This window comes from Pipistrellus hanaki, assembly GCF_964339955.1.
Source record: "Pipistrellus hanaki genome assembly, chromosome: 20".
NCBI lineage: Eukaryota > Metazoa > Chordata > Mammalia > Chiroptera > Vespertilionidae > Pipistrellus > Pipistrellus hanaki.
The window spans coordinates 14,955,528-14,975,487 of record NC_140522.1 but is presented as its reverse complement, the minus strand read 5'-3'; the positions used below and the strand labels follow the sequence as shown (position 1 = coordinate 14,975,487).

Here is a 19,960-nt window from a genome sequence, read left to right as displayed (position 1 = left end):
TACTTCAGTCCAGTTTAGCGGCTGCGTTCCTCCAGTATGTGTTCCTTCTTATGTCTACAGTCTTTCTTGATGTCCAAGGAAAACAGTCAGTTTGTCTGGTGGCTCCCTGGACTGATATCTTCCTAGGGGTCCCATCGGCTCTGTCAAGACTGAATAAACTGCCCAGTGCTCACCAGGAAATTAATAGCTTTGCCTCTCACTTGTAAGGTTACCCTTGGGAGCTTAATTGAAAGGAGCCCTGGTCCTGTCAGTCTTCTTCCTCGAAGTTAAAAACCCTTGGAATCTAAGTCTCCCTTTCTTTCAGATCGTCTCTGTCTCTTCTGGCCTCACCTTCTGTCTCTCTCCCTCTCTAATCTCTGTTCTTTCCTGTCTCTTGCTCATGTCTTTCTCCCTCCCTTTCTCACATACACACTCACACTTATACACCCATATCACTTTCTCTTCCAATCTTTGTTTCTGCTTCTGTCTAAATCCTTCCCTCTCGGACTCCCAGAGTCTCTTTCTTAACTCTCGGTTTCGTTCTTTCTCTCTCCCTGTTTCTCCTTCTCATCACATGCATAACTTTCATAAAAACTTTCATTATTTTACATTAGCTTTTAAACCTTCTTTCTATGTCCTTCAAAAATCTATAATCATACCTCAAATCTTCCATTATTTTAAAATATTTAGAAAAGGCAGAGGGAAGAGGGAGCAGGTCCAGCACTCTGTTCCCAAGCCTCCAGCTGCTTGAAATTTAAACTGCCACATTCTTCCTACAGATAAAGATCTCAGATTACTATAAGACTGAAAAGGGGAACAGGAGAATTTCTAGTTGCGCCTTTAAGCCCCCTAATAGAACACGGTGAAAAGTGTCCAAGCAGTCACCGGGGGTTTTTGGGGTCCCCTTGGGGTACCGGGGGGGTCACAGGGGAATTTTCCTTCTGGCCTTACCGCCTCCAGCTACTCAAAACAAGTCCTCGAGGTGAATGGAGGCAGGGAGCGAGCGGGTCCCAGGTGGCGAAGGTGGCACTTCCACCAGGGCGTTTTCATCTGGCTGTCCACAACTTGCCTCTTGCTAGTGAAGGTGCCTTGGGGGAACCTGTGACCCCTACACTGCAATCAGACTCCTGAACTTTCTGACAAGCTCTTACTGATTTTAAAATTATAACTTCAGTTGACACACACACAAGGACCAAACGGCCCACAAAATATTTTCCTTTTCTTTTAAAGATTTTACAATGTACTGTAATCATTAATCACATTAAACTTAAATGGCTAATTGAAACAAACAGTTATGAGACCGTTCCTCCAGCACTGATGAAGACTGGGTGGAGGCAGGTGTCTGAAATAAGATTCATTTAGTTTTTTAGCTTGCTGGGCAGACTTGGTGCCTTTGCCAGCTCAAGCTTCCTAAATAGTTAATTTTAGAATTCGGTCTCTGCTTTTAACCTTTTTGGACTATAATTGTTACAACCTCATACCTTCAAATTAAAATCTGGGGCTGACTGTGCTACAAATTGGACCACAAGGGCTGCCTGATTTGCCGGGGCATCAGGATCTATAGGTGTGTATGTCCTATAGGCCTCACATAGTCGCTCAAGGAAAGCTGCCAGACTTTCATTTGGCCCTTGTCTGGTCTCGGTTATCTTAGAGAGATTGGTAGGCTTTCGAGCGGCAGTCCGAAAACCTCTCAGGAGAACCTGGCGGTAATGGTCCAGAGCCTCCCTACCTAACATTGAATTGGGGTTCCAATTAGGGTGGGCCAAGGGGAAGACGGTGTCAATCTGGGCTGAATCTGTAACCGACTCCCCATGGGCATCAAGAACTTGTTTTCTCCCTTCAGTGTTTATTCTCTCTCTCTCCTCTGTGGTAAACAGGGTGTTTAATAATTGCTGGCAGTCATCCCAGGTGGGCTGGTGAGTGTAAAGTTATCAGCCCCTGGGGGTTCTGCGAAAAGGGGGGATACTCCACTCTCATCTGAGATCTCACTGGGGGATCAGACCCCTTCTCCTTGCTTGGCGAGGTAGTGGAGACAGCAGCGGCCACATAAGGGGGTGGGCAAGGGAATTTCAGGCCCGATATCGGGTCTTCCTCAGGAGCCTCTAACAGGGGTCCTCAAACTTTTTAAAGTGGGGGCCAGATCACAGTCCCTCAGAGAGCTGGAGGGCCGGACTATATGAACTACTAATTCCTACTGTAACACCTTGGCTGCACTCACTGCCCAAAAACCTGGCAGGCAGGATCAGACTCCCCTGGGGGCTGCATGTGGCCTGCGGGCCGTAGTTTGAAGACCCCTGCTAAAACAAGGGGTGCTGAAGGCACCTGACTTGGCTTCTCTCTGCTCGCCTGTGGCCGGGCGAGTAAGATGGACATGGGAGGTCTCTTTCCCAATTTTCCTTTGTCAGGGAGACAACCACACTCCTTCAGCCATTTTGGGTTATCAAAAAGAACATCAATCCAGATATCAATGTATGGAATTTGGTCCGGATGCCCGGGGCTTCTATAGACTATCCGCCGGACTCCCATGCAGGGCCCCATGTCTAGGTCCCTGTTGAAGGCCAATCAACCCCAAATGTTGGCCACTCCAATTCACAGAGTCTCCGGAGATGAAGGCATCTACAGAAACACCATAGCCTTCACCTCGTTTTTTGAAGTCCGGAAAAATTTTAACCATGCATTCAAGGGGACTTAGGTGACTCTCCTTTGAGTTTCCTTGCCCCATTTCTCTCTTTCTTCCCAGTCTATAAACAGTTAGGCAACAAATAAGTCCAATACAAATCCAAAAGAGGAAAAACGAAAACACTTTTACCAATTCCCACACACTCGATTGCGGCCGCACTCTCTGAACACTCACAACAATACTCATTCAGACCAGAACAACACTCACTCAGACCAGAACCAGGGAGTCTCCAGACTCTAAAACCAGGCAGAACCAGGGAGTCTCCAGAATCCAAAACCAGGCAGAACCAGGGCGTCTCCAGACTCCAAAACCAGGCAGAACCTGGGAGTCTCCAGACTCCAAAACCAGGCCTCGGTGGTCCTCACCACCTCGGTTGCGAACCGGGAGTTTAGCGGCGTCCTGCCTCCCAAGTTCACGATAACAGGGTTCGTACCAAACCAGGACAAGGGAAGCTTCAAGAAACTTAAAAGAGAAACCAGGCCTGACTTACCGGCACCAAGCAGGCAGATCCGGGCGTGGTCCGATGTTCCAGAGAACTTGAAATTTCTTAAAGGGGCTTACTGAGAAGCCCCCCTGGTGGGAACTCGCTGGGGAGCCTCCAAATGCTACTAAGCGAGTCCCCAAGAGATGGGGGCTTCTAATTTGATTAAGCATGCTAGAATTTATTACAGATTCGAATTTGGGCTCAAACCTTGGCTGACGCAGCAGCCTGCAAACACCCAGGCAAGAGCCCCGATGGAGGGGTAGTCCCTCCTCTTATACCTCTTTTTCCCATCCCATCCCACTGTTGGTCTGTCACTCTATGATTGGCCCCTCAGGACAAAGAACTGGTTGTCCTTAGCTATTCCTTAGGTGATTTACACAACCTGGCCTGTTCTGCTTCAAGCAGAATGTCTGTTCTGACTCCCAATGGGAGTGCAGGATGCTGCGGTTTTTTATGACCCCAATTTCCCAGCCCAGTACAGAGGGAGGTCTGCATGTCTCACCCCAAAGGAACTCCCCGCACTGAGTTACTACTGACTTTATTTTTTTAAACTTTCCCCCCCTCCCCCCCGGCCTGGTCTGTCTCCGGAGTCCTTATCTCTTGTGCAGACAGGGCCGACTGTCACAAAAAGTTTCCAGTCATGTCTGAGCAGCAGCCCTGGGGCATGGGCAGGTGAGGAGCGAGCTGTTCCTGGCCCAGCTGCTTCGGGCCTGGCCTCTGTTGCTCTATTCTGCTCCACAACCAGCTGCTCTGGGTCTGGCCACTGCCACTCCAGGCCTGGCTGCTCCCAACCCGGCTGCTCCGGGCCTGGCCTCTCCCGGCCTGGATGCTCCGGGCTTGGTTGCTGCTGCTCCGAGCCTGGCTGCTCCCGACCAAGCTGCTCTTGGCCAAGCCTCTCCCGGCCTGGATGCTTCGGGCTTGGCTGCTGCTGCTCTTGGCCTGGCCTCTCCCAGCCTGGATGCTCTGGGCCTGGCCTCTCCCGGCCTGGATGCTCTGGGCTTGGCTGCTGCTGCTCTGGGCGTGGCCGCTCAGGATCTGGCTGCTCCTGGCCTGGCCCCTTCTGGCCTGGGGTTAGATTCCGGTCAACGGCATGTACCTTGGTTGCAGGTGCATCCCCAGTAGGGGGTGTGCAAGAAGCAGTGATCGATGTTTCTCTCTCACTGATGTTTCTAACTTACTATTCCTTTCTCTCTTCCTCTCTGTAAAAAATCAATAATATATATATATATATGACAGACACAGACAGAATCACTTGTCATCCTCAAAGGAGATGCTCTAAGGTAGTCTTGATTTGAAAAGAAAACTCCTTAAGAATATTTTCACCTTTGTCTTACTATAGCATAAAATCTCTCTAAAAGGAAGTATTTTTCTATGTTCAGGAGACACTAAAAATAAAAGTAAATTCAAGTTTTATGTATCCAGCAGCCCTTCACAATAATAATAATAATAAAAAACACACACAGTCTCTTTCTCTCCTCACCTCCCTTCTTTACTCTTCTCATTTTTAAGATGAAATTTAGAAAGAAAGATCTAAGGAATAAACTTCTAATTAATAACTTCAAGGACAGTTCATGATCTTGAACTGAAGTACCCATAAGCAATAGCTTTCAATATCTTCAACAACCGATGGAATAACAGGTAGAAAGTTAAAAACAAACTTCTAGAAGATATTGTGAATGTGATGGAAAATTGAAGGGCTATAGGTATGTAGCAGGCCAAGAAGAACTTAATTACAATATAACATTTCTTCTGGTAAAATTCTTGGGATAATACAGGCTATCATAAACCATTAAAGTTATCACTCCAATATTGTTCAGAAACCTGCAAATTATACTTACATATATTAATTCTAAAAAAAAACTTGTGTCAAAGAGATGATTGGTTTTATACTGTCTGAATAAAAGCTTAAATAAATTGCTTAAGATTGTATCTTGAGAAGAAAAATCTATCATAATGTTCTACTTGTCTTTGACCAATTCAACTAGAACCCTGAAAATTGAATAAATAAAACTAAAAACATCAAATGTCTGCAAGTATCACTGGTGTATCATAAACAGAAGCATATTATCCTACTATTTGTGATTAAGAGCAAAAAGAACAAAAAAACTTCTACTACTTTTGATAATAGATGCTGAGGATGGTTTTTCATATAATAAATCGTGATAAAGACTGTGCAGTGTCTACATTAGAAAATGGAGAGATAACAAAGAGAGAGAGGTAAATTGGAAAGGGAAGATATTTGGGAGAAGGAAAGAAACTGGACAAATGCAAAAGTGGTGGGGAAAATGGGGGGAGGGAACATAGACTCTAGAAAGGGCAAAATGGAGATGGATTTGCAAAGAGTTTGGTGTCACTAAACCAGAGAAGCTCCCCTGCCAGCAATGGGAAATGGGATCCCTTCAGATCTCCATAGACATAGCAATCCATTAATTGAGAAAAGGAAGGAAAATGGCTGAATCCTTGAGAATAATGCAACACTCTGAGACAGTAAAAGCTCTTTGCTAACTCATCTCTTGCAACAACCTTGCTGCCACACATTTATTTTGAAACCCAAGCACCTTTTTTATAGGAGAAACAGTCAAATTTCTCCCCTGGAGAAATAGTAAACAAGGTAATAAAATACATTCCAGTTTATATTCTGCCACAGATTAAGTCCACAACTTGCATGAAGCATGGTGGGAGGCCCCAGAAAGGGGACTATTCAAATCTGTGGAGGAAATTTCAGTAACTGTGAGATTCACAATGAAGTTCTGGGAGCAAAGATCATGGCAGGAACTAAAGATAGAAAACATGAGGAACCAGAACAGGGTGGGAAAGACTTTATTGAGTGGCTGACATTTTATTAGCTGAGGGGAATTTCACCTGGGGAGAAAAGGCCGAGGGGAAAAAATTTGCCAATAAAGGTAAGGAGAATGAGAACTGAGAACTGTCCGGAAGTTTTAAAGGACATATACAGTATGGAGTGATACAGATGAGGCTGAGAGCTGAAATGGAAGAGAGGGTGATAAAAGCAGACAGTGACCGCCCTTAAAAGTCCCGAAAGTATGTTTTAATTTAAAAATAAATGTGACAACAAGGTTTATTATAACAGAGGCGTTAGCAGAACACTTTTAGTGTCTCACAAAGTGGGGTTATTTTTCCTGAATTTGCCATTTTACTTCTTTCTCCCTCCTTTTATTATTAGATTGTTTTTTTCTTCCCATTCTTGGGAATTTAAACTTTGTTTGATTAAATGGATCCGTGTCTAATGCCCCTTTCTCCTTGCCTATTCTAGGAAGTGTGGTCATGCTGGCTTGAATTTCTTCATTATTTGGACCTTGAGACCAGCTGGCTGAACACCCTGGAAGAGAAGGTAAAAAGCCTGGAGACCCAGCCAGAGATGGAAGACGCTATCCTTGAGGCCAAGGAGGTGGGCACCTGAGTTCTCCCTGCTATTTCTTGTTGTAGGGTAGCCTAATGAGTATTAAAATGAGGAATCTTCTGCCTTATGCCAGCAAGGCATTTTTTCCTTCAGCAGCTTTCAGTGTTGCCTTCCATTGCTTGAAGTGTGTGTACCATCCTTTATGTTTAGATTAATGATTGACCCACTAACTCAGTCCCCGAAGTGGGTACTTGTTAATTAGTGCATTGTGGATGTCAGGAAAGCACCGCAGTGATTTTCCTGCCTCCTTTTACCAGTCCCTGGACGGAAGGAACTCTGCCTTACGGCATTAGAACAATTGCTCTCTTGTTTCTTCATAAAGTTATTTTTGCTCCTTAGACACGGCAATGACTGTGTTCACAGTGGCTCCGTCCATGTTATCTTCAGATGTGACAAGTTGGAGGACAGGGTAGGGAGGGAAGAGTGAGAAGTGTGGGATCCTGTCCCAGGAGCTTGTCTCAAGGCCCATTTGAACTCCTTGAGGCCAAGAAATGCATCTGAGTTTTCTTTCACGGTGACTTCATATCTGTTTCTTAAATGAAATAAATTATGAAGACAGTAGACCTGCTTAAAAAAAAAAAAAAAGAGGAAGAGGCTAGGAAGAGGATAGATATGCTTTTGAAATTGTAGGGACACATGGTAATTAAGCGGATGCCTGGATTGAAGGTCAGAAGTAAGTCAAAGGTGGTACCTGAATCCCAGGAGCTGGATGCTCTGCTGGAGAAAAGATGTCACTTCTCAGATAAAGGAGCAGAGTGAGAGGTGAAGAGTATGAAAACATGAAAAGCTTAGTTTAAAAATGAATATTTTCTTAACATGAGAATTAAAACATGTGCATTCTAGAAATACTGAAAATGGAGAAAAGTATAAAACAAACTCTAAGGTAAATACTTTTAGACATTTTGGCAAATTTTTTTCACTATTATTATTATTATTGTTGTTATTATTATTATCATTATTAATCCTCACCTGAGGACATTTTTTTCATTGCTTTTCAGAGAAAATGGAAGGAGAGAGGGTGTTGAGGGAGAGAAAGAAAGAACGAGAAAGAAACATCAGTGTGTGAGAGACACACTGACTAGTTGCCTGTTGCACGAGCCCCAAGCAGGGCGGGTGAGGAGTGAACCTGCAACCCAACTAGGTGCCCTGACCAGGAATTGAACCTCGACTCTTAGGTTCCCAAACTGACCTATAACCACTGAGAAGCACCTGCCAGGGCTCTTTCTAATTATTGTTAATTTTAGCACACGCACTGGAATGTAGTACGTTATAATAACTGGATCAAAGACTTTGAAATCATGAGTCAAGTTGGAATCTTAGCTCTTCTTTTTACCGTATGTACCAGTATGTAGGCTATGTACTTAAGCTCTCTGAACTTCAGTTTTCCCATCTGTAATACGAAATAATATTTAACTCCAAGGTTACTTAGGTTTATGTACACATAAAGTGTGTATACAAAATAGCACCTAACTTTCTGTATGTGTTACAGAAAACTGAGTACCCATATTTCAAAATATAATCAACAGTTTGAAATAGTTTTGCTTTATAGTATTCTTTTCTGCTTTCAAACTTTGCATCACACCATGGACATTTTCCCATGTAATTAATAATTACTAAAGTTATCTATGAAATTGTATTGTCATATATCATCTTTTATGCTGAGTTCTCAATTTTATGTATTTTTTAATACCATTATGGATATTTCTGAAAATTAATTATTCCTTGTCTTGTTTCTTGGGTAGAAAATGGAATTACTTGTTTAAAAAAATGGACACTTTTGGATCCTTGATACATTTTGCCTCAGTTAAGTGCATTATTTTCCCCTTCCTGCCCCTGTCCAGTCTCTAGAATGCCTTTTGCAACATCCAGCGGATAATCGCACCGAGATCCAGGAACTTGGCCAGACTCTCATTGATGGTGGGGTAATGGATGAGTTGATAAGTGAGAAACTGGAGGCTTTCAACAGTCGATATGAAGAACTGAGTAGCCTGGTAAGAACCGGGATGCGCATGAGAGTAGATTAGTTGTTTGTGAGATGGAGCTGACCTCAAGAACTTGTGCCAAGGGGAAAAGCTCGTAACCAACATGAACGGGGATGTTGCGGACTTTAACATACTAGCTGAGGACGAGTAAACCCAACTCTAGGGAGGCAAAACTTGATGATTAAAAAGAAAAAAATCTATCTTTGAGATGATTTCGATTTACGAACTATTTCATTTCCTTTGAATTATATTATAGCTGTATGTAAGAATAATTCACATTGTCCTAGAAATACTAGGGAGGGCAGAATTTGACATATACTGTTGTGATAAAATGCCAAGCTGTCTTAGATGCATATCCAAAATGAACTGCAACGTGTATGTTCATATCAGTAAGAAGAGAAGAGAGACTGTTCTTCCCAAGGAGGGTTAGAGGAATATTAATGCTTTCAACCACATATTAAATAATAACTGTTGATGCTGAGATTGGGAAAAGAATCAATCTTGATTTAAAAGTGCAGCAAGTAGTGGTATATACATATGTACATGAAATTTGTTTTAGGTTTTGGAAAAAATTTTTATAGGTTCACTCTACTGATAGACGTTTGTTATATAGTATATCCTTGTTGATAGGCTTATTGCTGGTTTCTAAAAACTATAAATTCATAGTAAATGGGATATTCTCTGTTTTACATATTATTTAGGAAATCTTTTACATTTTAACAGATTTTCATTGTATGTAGAAAGAAGTAAAAACGAGTAATTCACTGCAAGATATGTAAGATACCACAAGGACCTTTTCATTGTTATTGCAAGTTATTTATTCATGCTGCTCGCCAAAGTCTTGAACTAGAGCCTGTATTTTTTTTTCTTGGTAGCCATATCATAGGGTTTTCTTATACTCAGCTATTTAAGTTTATGAAGACGAATGATTCTGTTTTATCCCCTGTGTAGGCAGAGAGAAAGGAGAAGTCTTTACGAAAGGAACTCTATGACCTACGGAAAACTGGTGAGATGCTTGAAGTTTTGCTGGATAGCTTACAGGGTCTGGACAAGCAGCTCACAGCCTACCTGACGGAGAGGGTAGATGCCTCGCAAGTTCCGCAGGAAGCGAAGGTGCTGCCATGGATCTGAGGTGTTTGAGTCCTCAGAAGAGCAAGTGTAGTAGTCGCCTCCTCACCTGCAAGAGCACCAGCCCCTCCCGCCATCCCAAACCGGCAGTCAGTGAGAAAGGGTGACCTTGCTTTTGGTTATGTGAAATCCTGGAAAAAGATAGCTTTCTGAGCTATGAAACTGGGAAAATTCCTTTTTATAAATAAGCAGTGGACATTAGAAATGACAAATGCGAAGACCATAGTTTGTGCACAACATACAGTACTAGTCTGCGTTTAGTATTACTATACTGCAAATAACTGAAACTTGAACAGGGCTCTGCATATTCTTATGTAATATATGATTTTATGGAACTTAAAAAAAATACATCCTTCCCTGCTTCTGATCTCTTTGTAGAGAATTCAGTTAGAGATCTTTTCCCACAAGATAGTGCTGGAAGAGTTGCTAAAAAGCATGAACTCTCTGCCTCCGAACTTCCTAGAAGACAGGGTTGCTAGAAACAGAAGCCAGATGGATGCCATGCAGATGACCAGGGGGAGCGATGTGTGGGCAATGATTACTTGGATGCCTTTGGTTTTCTTTCTGATGTGAACAGTGAGACAGGTGACACATTGCGGGTGCATTGCATCCCAGGCAGAGCAGCAGGAACAAATTGTTGCATGCGTGGACAATATCGAATGTGATTCTGAAGTTGAGTTGAGAAGAGATAGAAAGCTAGGTTTAGACGTTAGGTTAATAAGTCTTTCCCCTGATGCAGAATCCGCGTCAGTTCTCTGCGGCTAATACACCGGGCACCGCTCAGTCCTTTGCGGTGGATGCGACATTGATTTTCACTCTGAGCTCATAAAGAACACTTTGAGTAGTTCTGACTGTAGTTTTCAAATAGGTGGGAAAATTAGTGAAGTTTTAATTTCAGGGAGGCCAGCTTAGCCTTCTATTATATCTAAGACTGACACATTGAATGTCAAGTGATGTATGATTCTGGGTAACCTCTCTGAGTTCCTCTATGGAATGCTTTATTGTGATTTCTTTTTACAGCATTTTAGCAGCAGGTGTTATACTAATTCCATCTGTTGAGAGAGATTATCATTATAACGTGAATTGCTTATTTTTATCATTTCTTCCAATAGAGGAAACTTCGAGAGGTGTCCACCAAGTTCCAGCTTTTCCAGAAGCCTGTGAACTTCGAACAGTGCATGCTCGACTGTGAGCATGTGCTGGATAGTGTGAAAGAAGAACTGCATGTGCTGGACGTGAAGGATGTGGATCCTGATATGTACAGACACACATGGACAAGTGCATGGTGAGGGCATTGTGGCTAATGCGTGCACTAGGTTTTCCAGCAGCAAATATGGCTTCATCTAGCATAACGTACATGGTTTGTTCAATATTAATATATATTGTAAATAAATATTAACAATAGGGGTGAAGGATGAAAAACAGGTTATAAAATAAGAAGTATGGTCTTTTCCTCCAAAGACATTAGAAGAGATAGGGGAGATAGATAATATGGAGTAAAATAAATTATTACAGTGTCATGAAATAAAAAAAAAAGGCATAAATATACATATATATGATTAAAAAACAAAAGAAACATAATCACAAAATGACATTAGGAAAAGCTTTGGCAGAGTATGACTAATGAACTAACTTTTAAAGGATAAACTTAAGGTAGCTAGAAAAACCATACTTAGAATGGATGTTAGGAATATTACCATGTAAAAAAATTATTCTTACTGATACTTACATTTTAATTTATAAAGTCTAAATCTAAAATATGAAAGAAGAAATTATACTTAAAACAGATGCCAGGAATATTATTACAGAAAAATCATTCTCCAGAAAAAAATTAATTTTAAATCAAAGTTTAAACCTAAGATCTGTAAAAAAATTATTTAGAAGGCCTTATTGTTGTTGCAGTCTTGAATTTTAAAATTCAGTTGCTTATACATTTTAAAATGTGGCTAAGCATACACACTCTTAGAATTAGTGTTCTGCTTGAGAAGAATCATGACGAAGCTGAAGATGACACCTGTAAAGACAATAAAAGATTGGGAAGAGTTCTTTGTGCTTATCAAAACTGTTATGTCCACATGTCTTTATATACCAAAGGTTGTCTGATTACTCAAAAGCTGAAAAGGGTGGAAGAATGAATAAATAGGATACATTTTTCTGTGTGTGTGTGTGTGTGTGTGTGTGCGCACACACACACACACACACACACACACTCACTGATATATGAAAATATTTACTGAGATATAGAAGTCAACAAAGCAAGCACCAATCTTGACTGTGTGTAACTTGGTCTGTTGTGTGACAGAGCCACCTGAGATGCTTCAGGTCAGGATCACGATGAATGGATGCACAGAACAGTTTAAGGTAACGGAGATGAAGACAGCTCTGAATTTGACTTGATGACTAAAATTTCTCAAAGTCATATTCATCTTGATGTGTTGATTTGTCATGTATCTTCTTATTACATAAGTAGTATAGGTACCAATGTGTTAGCTTTGGTACTTCAGAATTGTAAGGGGGGAAAAATAATGGTAATATTTCCAATTTCCAATAGCCAGAAATATAGCCAGAGTTGGATTTTTTCTAATAATAGCATTTAGGATTTTTAAAGTCATGATTTTAAAAATGATAGACATTCCAATTTTTAGTCCTGATATTTTCATGTTTTATGTTTGGAAAATGTTCATAAATTTTCATAAACTTTTAAAATATCTATCTGAGTGTTTTTTTGAAACAAATATAAATGCCATTTGTTTATTTTCTTCTCTGATTTAAAAAAGTTATTGCAAACTTGATGCTATTTTACTCATCCCTTGAATCCAAATTGGGCAAAGAGAAAGCCCTTTGATCTCCGTAGTTAAATCATGGCTGTCAGTCTGGATAAGCCTTGTTCTGAAATGATTCCAGTTACCGGGTTTTCACTGTGATGTGTGCGATTTGTTATGTTTTCTTTTTAAGGAACTCTATAAAACTCTAAGTGAATTCAAGCTTGAAGTGGAAACTGAAATCAAAACCGGCAGACAAATTGTTCAGAAGAAGCAGACCGACAACCCCAAGGGGCTGGATGAGCAGCTGACTTCTCTGAAGGTACTCTACAATGACCTGGATGCTCAGGTGAGGACAGCCCCGCCCCGCCACTTCTCTCTCTCTCTCTCTCTCTCTCTCTCTCTCTCTCTCTCTCTCTCTCTCATACATTTTTTTAATTAATTAATTAATTTAAATATATATTTTATTGATTTTACACAGAGAGGAATTGAGAGGGATAGAGAGTTAGAAACGTCGATGAGAGAGAAATATCGACCAGCTGCCTCTTGCACACCCCCCACTGGGGATGTGCCCACAACCAAGGTACGTGCCCTTGACCAGAATCGAATTCAGGACCCCTCAGTCCACAGGCCGACACTCTATCCACTGAGCCAAACCTGTTTTGGCTCTCTTGTGCATTTTAAAATTTCACTTCTGGGAGAAACTGTGTTTAAATTTTATAGTATTAATGTTTTCAGTGATTCCAATAATGTTTATTAATTTTTAAATGTGCTAATATTGCAATGAGTACAAATTGTATTGAAACGTATTTTTAATATTTAATCCAGATTCACTTTATATTTTCAATGACTATTGACATTTCAAAAGTAAACTTTAAAAATAATAGTCCCTGTTTAAACTCAAGTTATCGGCTTATACCAATAATAGCATTTAGGATTTTTAAAATCATAATTTTAAAAATTGAATTTAGATTGATATTTAAATAGGCTACTGAGCCGTGTTCAAACATCAGGTTCTAATAAATTTTATGTCTCTCTCTCCCTCTTCCCTTTCCTCCCTACCATTTTCTCCAAAAAGTAATAGAAAAAAAATCCTTGGGTGAGGATTAACAAAAAATAAAAAATGTTATGATGAAAATTCTTGTAGCTACATTATAACATGTATTCATAATTATTCTTTTAGGATAAATTCTAAGAGCTAAAAGTATTGAGTCTAGGGATATATCCATTTTAAAGTCTTATACAAATTATGAAATTATACCTACCAGCTCCATGTGAGAATTCTTACTTGCTTGTTTTAACCACAACTTGGACAATGGTAGGCAGATATGTTTTGGTTAATTAATTAGATTTTTCTATCAGTTTATAGGCCATTTGTAGATTTTTTTTAAAATTGCCTTTTAGTGTAATTCTGACCATTTTTCTTTCACCTGTTAGATCTTTTGATTTAGAGCTCTTTACCTATTAAATTATTAATGCTTTGTATTTTGTCTATTATTGAAAAAATATATTTTTTGCTACTATGGTTCCCTTTCTGTACTGTACATATTTAAAAAATGCTGTTATTATATATTTTTTTAAATGGTAAATCATCTTTTTATTCATTATATATGCCATTAGTGCTTAGAAGGTTCAACTGCTCCAAGTTTATGTAATTTTTACTTATATTTTCTTCTAGCTCTTTTATAGTTTCATCTTTTTATCTTTAATGCTTTAATCCTTCTGGAATTTATTTTGGTGTGTATAATAAGGTGCCAGCAGCAGTAGGTTAGATATGCACAAGTCACTTTATGATTGAAAGAACATTGTAGTTTTAATTTTGGAATCCAATATTCTCTCTATAACTCTCCTGATTAAACACCTTACCTATTGAATCTTAGGAACATGAGAATTAAGTTGTCATTATATTATCCAAAGTATTATGACAATTGTAAGACCAAAACTTAGATGTGCTAATTCTTAATAATTTACTTAGGATGGAATACTTTTACAATAAATTATGTTAGGCCATTTAGTTATAGGATGTAGTCCTCACAGGTAACTATAGTACTTATTTGTCTCCTGTAGGAACCAAGGAAATACATTCATTATAAATTTTAGAATTATGAGTTCTGGGGTAGTTCTGCTTTGCCAGCTATAGTTACAGAAAGTGAACTTGATTGTTTACACCCAGAGTTATGATGAAGATAAAATAGTATGTGTGTGTGTGGTACATGGAATTTACTAGTATACTTAAAATAAGTAAATAACATTTTTTCATACCTGAATTTAATACATTTCCTGTAATATGCATAAGTAAATGTTTCCATTTTTATTAGCATCTTAAGAACTCTGCATGTTAGTAAGTTATGGAGGTTTGTAAACCTTTGGCAGTTGTAAACTTTCTAGGGAGTATGTGGAAGAAAAGTTTCCGTGTTTGTTTGTTTTTTGTTTGTTTTGTTTTGTTTTTTTGTTTTTAAGAAAGGTTGTATAAACTTTTATCACATTCTGAAAGATCAAATGGATCTTGGTATTTTTATTTTCTAGATTATTCTGAAGGATCTGGAAAAGAAAAAAGCTGATTTAAATGCCATCACAGAGAGTAGTGCTGCCCTTCAGAACTTGATCGAGGGCAGCGAGGCTCTTTTAGAAGAGAGGCTCTGCGTCCTCAACGCTGGCTGGAGCCGAGTGCGAACCTGGACCGAGGATTGGTGCGATACCTTAATGGTATGTTTCGGGAAAAGTTAATGATGAAATCTTCTCTCCTTTAATTGTTTAAAAATGAATACAACTTTGATTAGAATTCCAGATTCTATTTTCTCAGTGTCAGAATAATGTTTTGGTTGTGAATTAATTTCATTAGATTACATTTTATTTTTTATACACTTCAATATCTTAGTAAATGTACTTATGTGTTGCATTTTAATGATTATATTTAATTATCATAAGCTATATATTATTTACAATCCTATATAATAAAAGGGTAATGCAAATTGCTCAACAGTGGAACCACAGGTCACAATGATGCACAGTGACCACCAGGGGGCAGATGCTCTACGCGTGAGCTGCCCCTGGTGGCCAGTATGCTTCCATAGGGGGAGCAGCACTCAGCCACAAGCCAGGCTGATGGCTGGTGAGTGCAGTAGCGGTGGTGAGAGCCTCTCCTGCCTCTGTGGCAGTGCTGAGGATGTCCTACTGATGGCTTAGGCCCACTCCCCACTGGGAGCGGCCATAAGCTATCAGTTGGACATCCCCTGAGGGCTCCCGGACTGCTAACGGGTGCCAGTCAGGCTGAGGTTCTCACCCACCCCCTCTAATTTCTAATAATAATTTTGACTAGTTGGGTGACATTGGTCAAGATACTTGAATGTTCTCTAAACCTTAGTTTTCTCTTATGTAAATGGGCATTATTATTATTTCTACCTCATACAGTTTTTGAGATGATTATATGACATAAAACATGGAGTGCTTATATATAATCATGCTTAAAATAACCAATTTTAGTATGATGGTTATGATAATTGTTGAGTGTTATATGTTGTTAGTCTTTGGTTATACTACCACACTGTTAATTACTTCACGGATATATATATACTGAGTGGCCAGATTATTATGACCTTTGAATGCATAATAATTGGGCCACTCAGTGTATATCCTATATAATAAAAAGCTAATAAGCAAATTGTCCCCTCAACCAGGAGCTTGACCAGCAGGCAGGCTGGCCAACTCCCCATGTCCCCTCCCCCGGGTCAGGCTGGCCAGACCCCACCCATGCACAAATTCATGCAACGGGCCTCCAATGTATGTACTTATTTGTTGCATTTTAATGATTTATTGATTTATTGATGTATTGATTTATTTAATTATCATAAGCATACACACACACACACACACACACACACACACACACACGCATTGAGTGGTCAGGGTATTATGCATTCAGATATCATACTAATCTGGCCACTCAGTATATATAGCTTTATCCACATTTTCATAATCCTTCTATATTTTTCAGTCTGTACCATCTAATTCTCTTTTCAAGTAGTCTCTTTCTAGTCCTAGTAGAATATTGATTTACCTGCTTTATTGGGGCAAATAAGTCTGGCGCTTATCAGTTCTTCTTACTTAAAATGCAGAACATTGTCAAAACATTTATCATGCCATTTATTAGTTCTCATTTCATTTTCCAACTGTTTTTCCATGTTATAGATAAACAATTTGTTTCCTTCTCTTTTAAACACTTTTTATAAATTTGATACATTTTCATTTATCCTATAGAACAGTTTGTAAAAGTTAATTTTATCTAAGTCTCCACCCCTTTTTGATCAAGTTCTAAATTCTCACCTTAGTGCCAGCAATTTTGCCAGTTTATTTAGCTTAATCTAAAGTTTGATTTTGTTTTTGGGTTTATTTTCTCGCTCACATTTTATATCCTGCTTCAGGAAATAGTACTGAGGTCTGTAGTGATATCAAGTGCTGGTGACATAGGACCTGCCCACGGAGATGTTAGTCTACTAAAGAGCAGACACTTATTCAATCCATAGTTTAATCATTCTATTATGTTATTACTTTCTTAAATGAGATTTAAACAAATATGATTAAGGAGCAAATTAGATTATTTGCAATGTAAGAATGAAGAATAAGGGATACAAATAAAATGAGGTTGAATAAAAACTTTCAGTAAGGTGGAAACCCTTTCAGTTCAGCATATACTGAGCTCTTTGAAAGCTTTTTAAATCTCTTTGAAGATTATCATGATAAATATTTCATCTGGTTGTATCAATTAATTGTTATTAATTCCCTTCCAGAACCATCAGAACCAGTTGGACATATTTGATGGATATGTTGCTCACATAAGTACCTGGCTTTATCAAGCTGAAGCTCTATTGGATGAGATTGAAAAGAAACCAGCAAGTAAACAGGAAGAAATTGTGAAGGTAGCGAAAGAGGAGCAAGCATGCTTCTGGGGGTGGATGGTTTGGCTGTGGTCTTTCTCTTTGGAATGTGACAAGTTACCTGTGCACAAGTTCTCCCGTTCTTCAGGGTTTATTTTGGGGGGAAGGACCTGAAGTCTTGAATGAATCTTAATATATGAACAGCTCTGATGCAAGTTGATTGTATTAAAATCTCTTCTTAGGAATCCCAGGCATTTATTTTAACTGCCTTTAATTCCGAGGTAGTGTCGCACCCATGTTTGATTTTGATTTTTCTGGTGTGATGATTTGTGTTTTCTTACAAACAGCGTTTGCTTTCTGAGCTGGACAATGCCAGACTGCAAGTTGAGGATGTTGGAGAGCAAGCCATTGTTTTGACGAATGCTCTCGGAGGCTTATGCAGGGAACTTATAGAGCCCAAATTAACTGAACTAAATAGAAACTTTGAAACAGTGTCTCAGCACATGGAAAGTGCAAATGTGAGTAAAATATTTTTATATAAGGCTATTTTTCATAGAAATATGATTTAAGTTATAGATGATTGTGGTATACTTAAGTAAATAATTTTAAAAGTAAAATTTTAAAAGTAAATTTTTCTTGGATTGGAGCATTTGTCCTTGAGAAATGTGTGCTTTGCTGAACTTTGGCTGTCCCACTCCAATGACACTCCTACTGGCAAAAGATAACAGGAGACTTTCTTGGGGATGTACCCACATGAGGTGGAATACTTTCTCTTTGTTGGTGGCCATGCAGGGATGGCTTTTGGATCATGGCACTGTTTCCAACTGTGCTCATAGGTGGCCTCAGAATCCTCCAAACAGCATTAAAGGCAGCCACAGCCATTTACAGACTATTTCACACTCTTTAGTTCTTAAATATAATTGTGAGATTTTAAAAATGGGTGAAATAATAATGCTATGAGGTTGGCGAAAATGGGGGCAATTCAGAGACACTCAAATTGGTAAAACCATTGCTGTAAATGAGTGAAATTAAAGTGAGTTCAAGTAAATGCTCACTTCTTTTCTGACACTCCATTCCTCTGATTAATGACAGAAGGTCCAGGTAAGAATATCTTTTGAAAGAATGATTTTCCTTCCCCAGCTGCTGATTGGCCAGGAACCATTGTCATCCCAATCTCTGGTCACCACGGAAGAAGCCCTTGAGGCTGACATGCCTTACTCTGACGTGGAAAAATTAGAAAATGACATTGACTATTGGCTAAAAGTTGTGGAAAAGCCTTTGGAATCCAGCAATGAAGATGAAAGGGTTGGTTCAGAGTTTTTCAAACTATGATGTTCTTATGTTTATTCTCTGTTAATTATAGTTCTACATTACTATTGTTTACTCAAACATCTGCCAAACACGATTTTCTGGTGTGCAAACATTATTTTCTGATGAGTGTCAATGTAATTGATTTAGTAATGCTTAAAAAATAGACATTGCACTTTCTGACTAAAAACAGTGTTATCTGAATGCTAAACCAGCTAGCATTGTTTATGTTTTAACATCAAGTGTGAAATATTTTAAGAAAAACCTGACTTATTTTGTTGTTTATAATTTAGATGAACATATCTTGAATCATATTTTGTAGGTTAGTTTTCCACCTTGGGAACTGATGGCAAGTGACCCTATATGCATTTTCCTTTTGAGTAAATTTTTTCTTTCTAAACATTCAGTTGGATGAGGAGAGAGCCCAGGTTGAGGAAGTTCTCCAGAGAGGAGAACAAATGTTACATCAACCTATGGAGAAGAACAAAAAACAACAGTTCTGGTTCATGTTACTGCTTTTGCGAACAAGATACAACAAAACTAATGTATTGTCATGAGGTTGCTATGAGGTTGGCGAAAATGGGGTAATTCAGAGATGCTCAATTTGGTAAAACCATTGCTCTAAATGAGTGAAATTAAAGTCAGTTCAAGTAAATGCTCACTTCTTTTCTGACACTCCATTCCTCTGATTAATGACAGAAGGTTCAGTGAAGAATATCCTTTTAAAGGATGATTTTCCTTCCCCCGCTGCCGATTGGCCAGGAACCATTGTCATCCCAATCTCTGGTCAACAGGGAGGAAGCCCTTGAGGCTGACATGCCTTACTCTGACATGGAAAAATTAGAAAGTGATATTGACTATTGGCTAAAAGTTGTGGAAAAGCATTTGGAATCCAGCGATGAAGATGAAAAGGTTGGTTCAGAGTTTTTCAAACTAGGCTGTTCTTATGTTTATTCTCTGTTAATTATAGTTTTACATCAATATTGTTTACCCAAATATCTGCCAAACATGAGTTTCTGATGTGCAAACATGATTTTCTGATGAGTGTTGATGTATTTGATTTAGTAATGCTTAAAAAATATATATTGCACTTTCTGACTAAAAACAGTGTTATCTGAATGCTAAACCAGCTAGCATTGTTTATGTTTTAACATCAAGTGTGAAATATTTTAAGAAAAACCTGACTTATTTTGTTGTTTATAATTTAGATGAACATATCTTGAATCATATTTTGTAGGTTAGTTTTCCACCTTGGGAACTGATGGCAAGTGACCCTATATGCATTTTCCTTTTGAGTAAATTTTTTCTTTCTAAACATTCAGTTGGATGAGGAGAGAGCCCA

General features: G+C 39.1%; 1 long non-coding RNA gene across 1 annotated transcript; it reads right to left on the bottom strand.

Annotated features, from left to right (window-relative positions):
* Positions 1–232: 232 nt before the first annotated feature.
* On the bottom strand, positions 233–686 carry LOC311614204. The gene is made up of 2 exons (XR_014793604.1): positions 405–686; positions 233–354 (listed from the first exon to the last, which is right to left on the bottom strand). It is a non-coding gene; the product is annotated as an uncharacterized lncRNA (long non-coding RNA).
* Between the last annotated feature and the right edge of the window lie 19,274 nt (positions 687–19,960).